At 40.7% G+C, this 11,778-nt stretch overlaps 1 protein-coding gene across 1 annotated transcript in view; it reads right to left on the bottom strand.

Moving 5' to 3' along the window:
* The window catches only part of LOC109928663, a 31,521-nt gene extending 19,969 nt beyond the window's left edge, over positions 1-11,552 (bottom strand). The window contains exon 1 of the mRNA XM_020528611.2: positions 11,455-11,552. The gene's annotated coding sequence lies outside the window, so the exon portion shown is untranslated. The remainder of the gene's footprint in view (positions 1-11,454) is intronic.
* Between the last annotated feature and the right edge of the window lie 226 nt (positions 11,553-11,778).

The raw sequence follows: 11,778 nt of genomic DNA, 5'->3' as shown, positions 1-11,778 counted from the left end.
GCGAGCCCCAGAGCAGCGTGGGGAAGAGCCCCGCAGCAGTGCGTGGGGGAGCAGCGTGGGGAAGAGCCCCGCAGCAGTGCGTGGGGTAGCAGCCCCAGAGCATCGCACACGCAGCATGTCCCAGGGGCCGGCAGCGAGAGCAGGCAGCCTCGGGGACCTGTGGCAATAGCGGGAGCAGGCAGCCCAACGCGACAGTGAGGGCGAAGTTGAGCCTTGTGAGGAATACGAGCACAGGACTGTGATGTTAAACTGTTAACTGTGCTTATTTGTTTTTCTATGCTTTAGTAATAAAAATTGTAATGTTAGCTTGCTTTCTTTGTTTTTCTGCTTTGTACTAAGATTCTGTGCCTAGGTATATTTGTACTTAAGACAGCGCCGCAAGTGGCAGCTTGTAAACTTTTCACTGCACTCATACAAGTGAGTACGTGTGACAATAAAAGCTAATCCAAATTCTAATATTTGGATTTTTTATAAAGAGGTTGAATTTCATAATTTTTGTACTGCTGAAATTTCTTCTACCACGATCACTAACACTGCTTCAGCAGATTGAGAGGCTGAATAACAAAAGACCACAGTGTTTAAAACTAAAAAGGGTAAATAAAAATTAAATAAAGAGGAGGTGTTCCCATAAGCAGGTGAAATGCTAATGAGCGAATACAGATTGAAACAAAAACAGAAGTTGCTAGAAAAGCTCAGCAGGTCTGGCAGCATCTGCGAAGAGAAATCAGAGTTAATGTTTCGGGTCTGGTGACCCTTCCTCAGAAAATCATGAAGCTTTTGTAGATTATAAAGAGTTTTAAGTGTTGTCACCAACTTTCAGTCTCTTGTGCCTCAGTTAGTTAAATTTGTTTAAACACCTTTATGATCTCCAAGACTTTAAACAATGAGGAAGGGTCACCAGACCCAAAACATTAACTCTGATTTCTCTTCACGGATGCTGCCAGACCTGTGAAGCTTCTCCAGCAACTTCTATTTTTGTTTCTGATTTACAGCATCCACAGTTCTTTTGGTTTTTGTTTAAAATACAGATTGAATCCTTTTATCAAAAGAAGGAAAGAGAAACAGAAGGATCTTTTACATTAGGATTCTATGATTCACAGTGGTGGCAGTTAAGCCAATGCACTATGTTCCCTGTTGTTCTAAGGATGCACAAGGTAAACATGTAGATTCTTCTACTGGTGTAAGTTATGCTACTTTTAGCTATGTGAGATGGGCAGCTTTGCAGGCCACTGCCTTTGTGGTCTGTACGGCCTTCTTCGATAATCTCAATGATACAAGAATGATGCTGGTTGCCTGAGAAAAACAGTGCATGGGTGACAATGCCAAAAAAATTCTCCTCATAAATTTTTTGCCATGAATGAGGGCATGTATTGGGAAGAAGCTTCTCTAAAGATATCTACAGGCTAATGGTAGAAAATTACATCTTGGGGCAGAGTGGCAGATGCGAAAAGCAGAGCCAGGAAGTGAGATTGAACCAGCAGATAATAGCATGACAATAACGTAATGTGCTGCGGTATCTGAATACATTTGCTCGGGGGATGTATAAAACAAACGTTTCTGCACCTTTATTCATTTATTTAAATTCTTTTTCCTCGAAGTCTAGTGGTTATTTTTGCTATTAGGTTCAATCAAATATTGTTGTTTTATAACTATTATGGAAGGGCTCATGTTGGGTAGTGGTAGTGTCCACACTGCTGAGCTGGAAGGCCTGGGTTCAAGCCCCTCCTGCTCCAGCGGTGCGCCATTAACACTTCGGAACAGGTTGATGAAAGGTGAAATGGTTTGACACTCTTTCTAAATTACAGTGCAGTGGTCATAGTATACTAGATAAAAGAAGACAACAATTCTCAATATTACCATCTGACAATTCTAACACCCATTCCTTCTGCATGCAGTTGTTTCTGAAATCATTCCAGGGTTTTCACCTCCACTACTACACCAGGAGTCTATTCCAAGTACTAACCATAGTCTGCATGAAGAGAAGCTGCTGATATCAAATGTAAAGTTATGCCTTAATATCTTCTACTCCTGCACCCTTGTTCTTCAACTATTTCATTTATTTTTTAGTTTGACATTTGCTATGCATTTCTTATCTGACCTATCTTAAAAAAATGAGCAATTCATAGGAACACACACACACACACACACACACACACCCTGACACGGTTGGATCAGCTTATTAGATTGTCCCTGCCCTGAGTGAAGCACTTGAATGTCTCCAGTATATCTTGGTGACCAGAACCAGACAATAGGGACTGGGTCTTCTGCTCCCCAGTAGTACGTTGAAGGCAGGAGTTCAGATAAAATCTAGCATGTGTCCTTACCCGCCACCCCAACCTGGCTAAAATTTTATGTTGGGGAGGAGGGGTTAGACTTTGGTGCTTGCCTGCTGTTGGGCTTATTGAGGCCCTTAAGTGGCCAATTATTGTCAATGTAAGTGCTTCATCCTGCCGCCACTGATATATTTTTCCTCCAATGGGAGAGGCCACGTGGCAAATTAAACTGCCCAGCCTGGTTTTGGGCATGAGTTGGAACCTTCCTTTGCAGGACCTCCTGGGCACATCGGAATTGTCCATCCTTCCTTTCATCTTTTAATGTGGTCTACTGATCCTGGCCACCCTAGCTATTTCAGAGGGACGCACAGCCCTGTAATTCATTAGGCTCTTTGATGTGATTGGATGACTGTCTTTCTTTGCTGTGCTGTTTAATAAATGTTTTGTCGTGTTTTCCATGCTTTTGCCCCTCTTTAACAGCCAAGGTGAAATTTGCTCCTGCACTGTTGATTGCAGGAGGACATTTCCATCTTGATTTTGCTGTGAAAGCGGAAATGAAGTGTAAGTTAGAATGACGTTGGTTTTTGTCAGTGCGTCATTGATAGAGTAAGAAGTAGGTTATCTGCTGGTATTCGCAGCTGGGAATAATGACCCAGATTTTCCAATGGCTGGATAGTCGTTTCTGAAGTGTAGATGGGAGTTGTGCATTGTGACCTTGTGGAATCCCCGTTGTAGCAGACTCCCGGTGGGATTGTCCACAAATTGAAGGTTATACTGAGTAATTCCCCTGCATCTAGAACTCTCTGAAAGCATCCATTTAAATTGAAGAATTTGGAGGGTTCTGTTGAAGTTAAATAAATAGTTACTCAGAGAACACTAGCCTATTAAGTACCTAGACTAATTATTAAACTGACTCCCCAACTTAGCTCACATGACTTTAACTACACCACCCCACACCCTGACCTGACACACCCTCTCCCCCGAATCTCATCACTGACCACCACCAGACCCAAACCCTCACCTGCTCTTTTGTTTTGTGAGCAGACCTCCAATGTCTGTCCACATGTGGCAGCAGCTTCCAAAACTGGAAGTCAATGTGTTGGCATGCCTATCACATGTATAGAATCCGTCATCTAACAAACCTGTATTGATATACACTTATAGGCATAGAGTCATTGTGTCATTTAGCACAGAAGCAGATCCTTTGATCCAACTATAATTCCAAACTAAACTAGTCCCACCTGCCTGCTGCTGGCCCATATCCCTCCAAACCCTTCCTTTTCATGTACTTATCTTTTAAACATTGTAATTGTACCCACATCTGCCACTTCCTCTGGAAGTTCATTCCACACACGAACCACCCTCTGCCTAAAAAATTTGCCCTTTTTTTTAAAATCTCTCTCCTCTCCTTAAAAATGTGTCCCTTAATCTTGAAAACCTCCATTCTAGGGAAAAGACAACTACCAGTAACTATCTATACCCCTCATTATTTTTTACACTACTGTAAGGTCACCTGTTAACTTCCTACGCTCCAGTGGAAAAAATCCCAATTTATCCAGCCTTTCTTTATACTTCAAACTTTCCACATCCAGCAACATCCTGGTAAATCACTTCTGAAACCCCTCCAGCTCTATAATATCCTTCCTATAACTGGACGACCAGAACTGGACACAGTATTCCAGAATTGCCTCACCAATGTCCTGTACAACCTCAACATGACATCTCAACTCCTGTACTCAAAGGACTGAGCAGTGAAGGCAAGTGTGCCAAACGCCTTTTTAACCACCCTGACTGTATGTGACACAAACTTCAAAGGAATGTGTACCTGAACCCTTAGGTTCCTCTGTTCTACCACACTACCTGAGGTCCTACCGTTAATTGTGTAAACCCTATCCTTGTTTGTTGTATCAAATGCAATACCTTGCATTTATCCAGGTTGAACTCAATGTGCCGTTTTTCAACCCATTAACCCATTTCATTAAGATCCCTTTGTAAACTTAGAAAACCTTCTTCACTGTTTGCTATGTCACCAGTTTCAGTTTTCAAAAAGGACATATTTGTGCAAAGTTGGTTCTTCTGTTCAGCACATTTATAGGAAAGAGGATGTTGGAATTAACTTGGCTAATTGTGAGCTTTTATTTCTGCTCTTTTTAAGGTGGAAAGGGAAAGTTATGTCGTTGCCATTTTTGTTTGACTTTACCAGCAAATTTGAATTTCAAAGCCCCGAAGAAGGGTAATACCCGAAAGGTTGACTTTGCCTCCTCCAGATGTGCTGTGTTTTTCCAGCCTCCTGTTTGTCTATCTAAATACTTTTGTCTGTTTGCTCCCCACATTCAGTAACACACTAAAAATATCAGATGTTTAATGAGGTTTCTAGGGGAAGCCACAAATTACCAGAGCCAACTCCTGATTTGAAATTTTTAAATTCAAAAATTGAGCATCATCTGCTACCAATTTTGGTGAAAAAGAAGAATTTGAAAGACATTAGCCCATCATAACTCCTCTCTGTAGCAAAACACTATTGGAGTTGCACTTTCATATATCTTTCATTTTGATTGTTCCTTCCGGTTTTGGTGATGTGACCATCATTGATTTATGTCAGAGGATGGCAACAAGCTTTTTACTGCAGTGCAATGCAATGTAAATTAGATACTTTGTAATTACTTTATAAAACAAAATGCAGATGGTCCTCATTCTGAACTGAGTCATCCTATTTTGTACAAATTTCCTCTAAAAATGGAAATGGAATTTTTGTCTCAGCTTGAAGTTTATATTCACCCTCCCAGTTTCCAGCATGTGTTGTCTAATCCTAGCCTCTCAAATTGCCGCACTCTGATTTCTTGAAGGGAATTGCTGGAATTCAAATGGAGATTAAAGACCTCAACTTTAAAAATCTGCATCAAGCAATCTGAAATTTATTATCTTGAAATTCCATTCACGAGATTCTTCTTCTTAGACAGTCCTTTGGGATCACAGGTGATGTTATTCCACTCCAGACTTGTAGGTCCTGAAGTGACTAAGTAGCCCAACACTTGATCTGCACGCCCTGCTACTTGAGTCAGTGAGAATGTAGCACTTTTTCAGCAAGGCTGTGAAGCCATCATTGCAGTGTTTTTCTGCGCTCCTGGTAACCACTTGTCATGATGCAATTCAGAGTAGAGAGCTTGTTTTGCTGGGGTTGATAGTTATCTAGCAAGAGGATGGTTTTCTTCTGACACTTTAACCTTGAGTGCCTTCTAACAGTGCATAAAATACTCAAAAAATAACCGCCCCCTTGTATTTTCACTATGCACATGACAAAAGCATTGTGTTTTTCCTGGACTTTCCAATCACCAGAGGAGTTAGTTTGTAGTTTCCTGTCTTGTTACAGGCTAACAGAAATGTCACTCATTTCTTAGATTACTTAATTCTTGAGGCTTAGTGCATCAGTCTTGGCTGCCAGACTATTATCAGGTAGTATTCTTATAAAGCAGCCCTGTCTCATCTGGATTGTACTCGTACTCTGAAATGAAGGCTTCTTCCCCCAGTTAGGCTTTCAGTTTCGGTGCTTGGGTGTCAGCTGCAGCCCCATCTCTGGCCTGATCACTCCAGAGATTATGAGCTGTTGATTGCTTGTAATTTCCTGAGCCTGTTGAACAAGCTATCACTAACCAGGAACTCTGGCTATTCAGTTCATTGTTGTACTTCTTCACCTGGGCTTTCACAGTCGATCCTGAGGTGGATGCTTCTTCTATCTGCTCATGTACAAACCAGTTGTACACAACAGAATCTAGATTGGGATCACTAGCTTAATGAACTCTTATCTAGCCTTTCAATGTCAGTGACAAATTGTACCTTTTCATCCTCCTTGAGCCATCTTGCAATGTAGAGTCTGGTAATGTAATGGCTGATCTTAGCTTATGACTTACCAGATTATATCCTGTCTATCAATCCAAACTTTGTATGGACCAAGTAGTACTTCCTCTTCCCTTTCATATTAATAGATGTTTTCTAATTAACTAATTTAGAGATGTTATAATGTTCTTCTGAAGCAGGTAGGACTTGAACCTGGTCCCTCTGGTTCAGAGGAAGGGACACTAATACTGTGCTGCAGAATAACTTCCTTCTGTAGTCCTGTTCACACAAACAGTTGAGGCTAATCGTCATTAATTTAGTGATTGTTGCCTTGTTGATCATTGAGAAAAGTTGATAATGGCTGAATGGGTGTATAACACCTAATCACCCTTGTGATTGTGACACAATGGATACCAATCAAATGCTTTTCTTTCTTCATATTTTTCTCAACCTGGAAGTCAGGAGACCCCACTATTATAAGCAAATTCATGATGTATTGATTGTCATTACTTTGGATTTCTGCTGTTGTACTGTAAAGCCACAATAAAAAGGTGGGTACTAAGCTCACTCCGCGACTCCCTCGTCCATTCCACACTCCTCACCAACCCCACCAACCCCCAGCACCTTTCCCTGCAACCACGCTAGGTGCTACACCTGCCCCTACACTTCCCCACTCACCTCCATCCAAGGCCCAAGACAAACTTTCCAAATCTGACAGAGGTTCACCTGTACATCCTCTAATCTGGTCTACTGTATCCGTTGCTCCTGATATGGCCTCCTCTACATTGGCGAGACCAAGTGCAGACTTGGTGACCGACTTGTGGAGCATCTGCGCTCTGTACGCTATAACCAACAACACCTTCCGATTGCCTACCATTTTAATTCCCCCTCCCATTCCCTTGGTGTCATGTCCATCCTGGGCCTCCTCCAGTGCCACAATGATACCACATGCAAACTAGAGGAGCTAGAACACCTCATATTCCACCTCGGGACCTACATCCCGATGGTATGAACATAGAATTCACCAGTTTCAAAATCTCCCCACCCCCGGCCTCATCCCATGTCCAACTCTCCCCTCTCATCCCCGCCTCCTTGACCTGATACTACCTGTCCATCTTCTTTCCCACCTATCTGTCCCACCCTTCCCACTGACCAATCCCCACTACTCCCTATCTGCACTCACCTATCACCATCCCACCAACCTTGCCCCAGCCCCACCCCTCCTCCCTTTATTTATTTCCCAGCTCCCTTCCCCCTCCCCGATCCTGAAGAAGGGTCCCAACTCAAAACGTCAACTTTCCTGCTCCTCTGATGCTGCCTGGCCTGCTGTGTTCCTCCAGTTCCACACTGTATTGTCACTATAGAAAGGTTTTTGATATGCAGTTCACAAGCATTGAAAAGTATTAGTTGATTTAGTTATCAATCGATTCCATAATTGTTTACATTATAAGAAATGGAGAGTTTAAGGAGCAAATACTAAAGCTTCACTCTTGGAACTTCAGAAAGAAACAACCTTTTTGTTTAAGTGTTTCAAAGAAAGGCACCACAAACCAGCCATAAAGGTCAGCAACCCATCAAAGAATGGTGGGAAAAGAGGAAGAGGCAATGAACAATAATTTGCTTAAAGTGAATTGAATGAAAATTGATTGTAATTTCTCTGTCTCACTAATCAGTAGGAGTGCCACAGGTGAATGAAGGGGAGATGAAAATACATAAGACAAATAACAACTTTTCCGTAATTTATTGTTATGAAAGTTTAGCGCTGTTTGTGACTCCTCAGATACTGAAACATGTTATGTCCAAATGTCCAACATCCAGGCTCGGGCTGAAAAATAGCACCATTTGTGCCATACAAATACCAGGTAATGACTATCTCCAATAAAGACAAATCTAACCATCACCACTTGATATTCAATGGCATAAACATTGCTGAAACCTCCACTGGCAACATCCTTTTTTTTGGGGGGTGCATGTTGTGGTGGTATGTTACCATTCATCAGAAACTGAATTGGACTAGCCAAATAAATAGTGGCTAGAAGAACAGCTCAGAAGCTAAGAATATTGCAGTGAATAGCTCACCACCTGACTCCCCCAAAGCCTGTTCACCATATACTTGATTGAAATGAGGAGTTATGAGGAAATACTACCCCCCCTCCCCCGCAACTCCCGGCCTGGATAGGTGCAGCTCCAACAACACTCGAAGCTTGACACCATTCAGGACAAAGTAGCATATTTGATTGGTACAACATTCACAAACATCCAATCCCCCACCACCCACACTCAGTAGCAGCAGTGTGTACTATCTATAAGGTACAGTGCAAAAATTCACCAAAGATCCTCAGACAGCACTTTCCAAACATGACCAGTCCCATCTAATAGGACAAGGACGACAAATACATTGGAACACAACCATCTACAAGTTCCCCTCCAAGTCATTCACCATCATGACTTGGAAATATATTGCAGTTCCTTCTCTTCGTTAGGTCAAAATCCTGGAATTCCCTCCCTAGTGACCTTGTGAGCTTACATATAGCACATAGACTGCAGCAGTTTAAGAAGGCAGCTCACCACTGCCTTTTTGAGGACAACTAGGGATGGTCAATAAATGCTGGCCCAGCCATGATACCCGCCTCCCATGAGTGAACAAAAAAACCTTGATGTTTTGTTTCGTCCCTCTAATTGCACTTAACTCCTTAAATTTTGGGACTTGGGAAATGCAATGATACAGGAGTGATTATAAAACCAAGTTGCTGGTCTCCATTTATTGATTGATCCTCTGTTTTGTTACATGTGTTCAGCTGATATTCGTATTTGCATTCTCAGAAGAAGGGCTTGTAAGTATTCCACAATGTGTATGATTTACTTCTAGCCAGAACTTGAAATAAAAGTCGATTCAGAGATAGTAGGAACTGCCGATGCTGGAGAATCTGAGATAACAAGGTGTAGAGCTGGATGAACACAGCAGGCCAAGCAGCATCAGAGGAGCAGGAAAACTGATGTTTCGGGTCCGGAACCTTCTTCAGAAAAGTGCTTGTTTTACTTGTGCTTGTTTAGACTACATACTGTATGTTTTGAGATAAAACTAGAACATTATTCCTTTATGATGTAATTTGCTAGTTTACTATCCTGTAGTAATCTCAGATCTTAATTTGAGGTTCAAGTTGACTGCTTGGCCGTGATGTATGAATCAACCTAACAGAACAGTTGCTTCGTTTTTGCATTCTGTCTGTTTTTAAAAATGACCTAAGCCTAAGGACTCAATACCTGATCTTTAATATGTTTTAATCATGGAAGTTTCAATTGACGGCCACATTTCCGTTACCATTTTGATGTGCAAAAGTGCTTCCTAATTTTGCTATCCATCAGCTAAACTCTAATCTTAAGATTACAGTGTATCCCTGATTTATGAATGTCCAACTTACAAATACTCGTACATATAAATACAATTCCATACAGAAGTATAATTTTAAATATCTGACATATGAACATTTTCCATACTTACCAATGGCTATTTTATATTTTATGCATTATGTTCAGATTTGAGTACAAATCAACTTGTGAATAGATCCCAGAACGGAACCTGTTCACTACACAGGGACTGCCTGTATTTACGTGTGTTATGAAGTGCAGCTAGACATGAGTTGTCTTTCCAGAATATTTTGTGGTCAAATGGAGAAAAGTTGTCTTCATGAAGACTTCATCAACCCTCAAAGCAGTAAAATGGTTTGGTTGAGCTCCAAGATAAGCCATGTGTCAGGAACTAGAACCTCAAATATGGTCTATTAACTATTCAAAATAATGAAGTATGGGCAACCTGCCATTGATTAAACTCAAAAGTCTGATTCTAAAATAGGAACAAGATTGTTTGTATGATGCAATAGCATCTGGGATCCTTAGTGACTTGAAACATTAACCTATGAGTTGATATTGATTCAGATAACTAGATGATCCATTGTGCTTTTCTTTCAAATTAATCAATACAATTCAATTTATAGTATAAATTCATAAATACATTGTAATTAGACATGCACAGTATGTTATGCTAAATCTTTATAAATCAGCCATTTTGTGTGTCCTTTCTGCACTACCCTTTAGCAAAGACTTTAAGGCCTTGGAGAGAGAGGAAATTCAGGGATTAGTAACTTTTAATTATGCAGAGACCAAACTGGTTTTTCTTGGAACAAATAAAGTTAAGGGAAAATTTTAATAGAATGGAATAGCATGAATTTCTATAAGTGGTTTGTATTAGCAGGGGAGTCTGTGACCAGAAGTTACACATTTAACATAATGCATAAAAATGCAAGGGAGCACAGATGATTTTTTTGCTGAGGTGCTGTGATGTAGAAATCATTGCCTGAAAGGCTGATAGAAGCAGATTCAATAATATGCATCAGAAGAAAATTGGATGAAATATTGAAAAGCAAACATTTGTTGTGCTATTGGGAGAGAGCAAGGACTTGGAACAAATTGGACAGCCCTTCCAAGGAAACAATCTTCTGTATTTTTCTAGGGGTCTTTTTAAAAAAAGACAATTTTATGCCTGAAGGCAATTTGGACTGGGCGTTTTTTTAACTTTACTGCTGAGGTCTGACTTTAAAACAACAAAGATCAATGTAAATTGACTCTACCAGTGATTTCAAGAGTATTCCCTTAGAACCAGATCAAACCTCGTTCTCAAATTATTTTTACACATACAGCAGTGTTTATTGAAGTCATTTACCCATATCAGTTCTAGAAACATTTGACTACTTACATCGCACTGCAGAAGATGAGGAATTGCTTCATGTAATGTTGCTGTAAATTGCTAATCAACACCCTACCCGGCCAGCTATATATACACACACGCACGCAACACAATGCACACACAACACAACGCACACGCAATACACATACAACACACACCACCTCTCTGGGTCAGCAATGGATGTACAAACATAACCTTAGAACCACTGAGTGTTTGTGCAAAATACAAACATTTGGCATTCACACCATTGATGCACAACAGGAAAACCAACTAGCTATTCGAGCAAATCTAAAATTAACTCAGAGTTGCTGTCCTGTCTTGTTTCCGTATTCAGAAAAAAACTTACTGACTAAAACTTTGTTCAATTTCCAGAACAAAAATGCAGATTTGAAAAGCACTTGCAGTCATTTTCCTGGGCCGAATGTACTATAATGCACTCAGTGGATATTTTTTGGTTTGTGAGAGCATTGATTGCACACCTTTCAGAGGCTGCACTTTTAGTCTTGTGCTCATTAAAATAGAACCCACAATTACATAGATTTTTACGGGTCTGTTGCAATATTTGAACTTGCTAAATTTTTCTTTAAATACGCTTTTACTCACCTCTTGATTTTGTTTTTCTCTTGCTTGCTGATTTTGTGAGGAAGTGCCTGAGACTTCCTCTTTGAGGGCGTTGCTTTATACATTTGAGCAGCCAGGCTAACTGCCCATTATGCCACTTCAGCACAGAAAAGCCTGTTTATTCAGAAAGACATTTCATCAGTTTGGTTTCCAAAGTGCAAACCACTTTTGAATGAACTTGATTGTGCTGTTTCCTTAACGGATGTCAGCCCAGCCTAGTTTGATCCCCTGTCTTGAGAATATAGGCAGATGCTATTCAGCATGAAGACATGCACGTAGGCTTTTCTTTTTGTTTGTTCCAAAGTT

Source organism: Rhincodon typus, chromosome 21, assembly GCF_021869965.1.
Source record: "Rhincodon typus isolate 14 chromosome 21, sRhiTyp1.1, whole genome shotgun sequence".
Taxonomy (NCBI): Eukaryota; Metazoa; Chordata; class Chondrichthyes; order Orectolobiformes; family Rhincodontidae; genus Rhincodon; species Rhincodon typus.
Note: the sequence above shows the minus strand (reverse complement) of the source record. Positions and strands in the feature narration are given on the sequence as shown.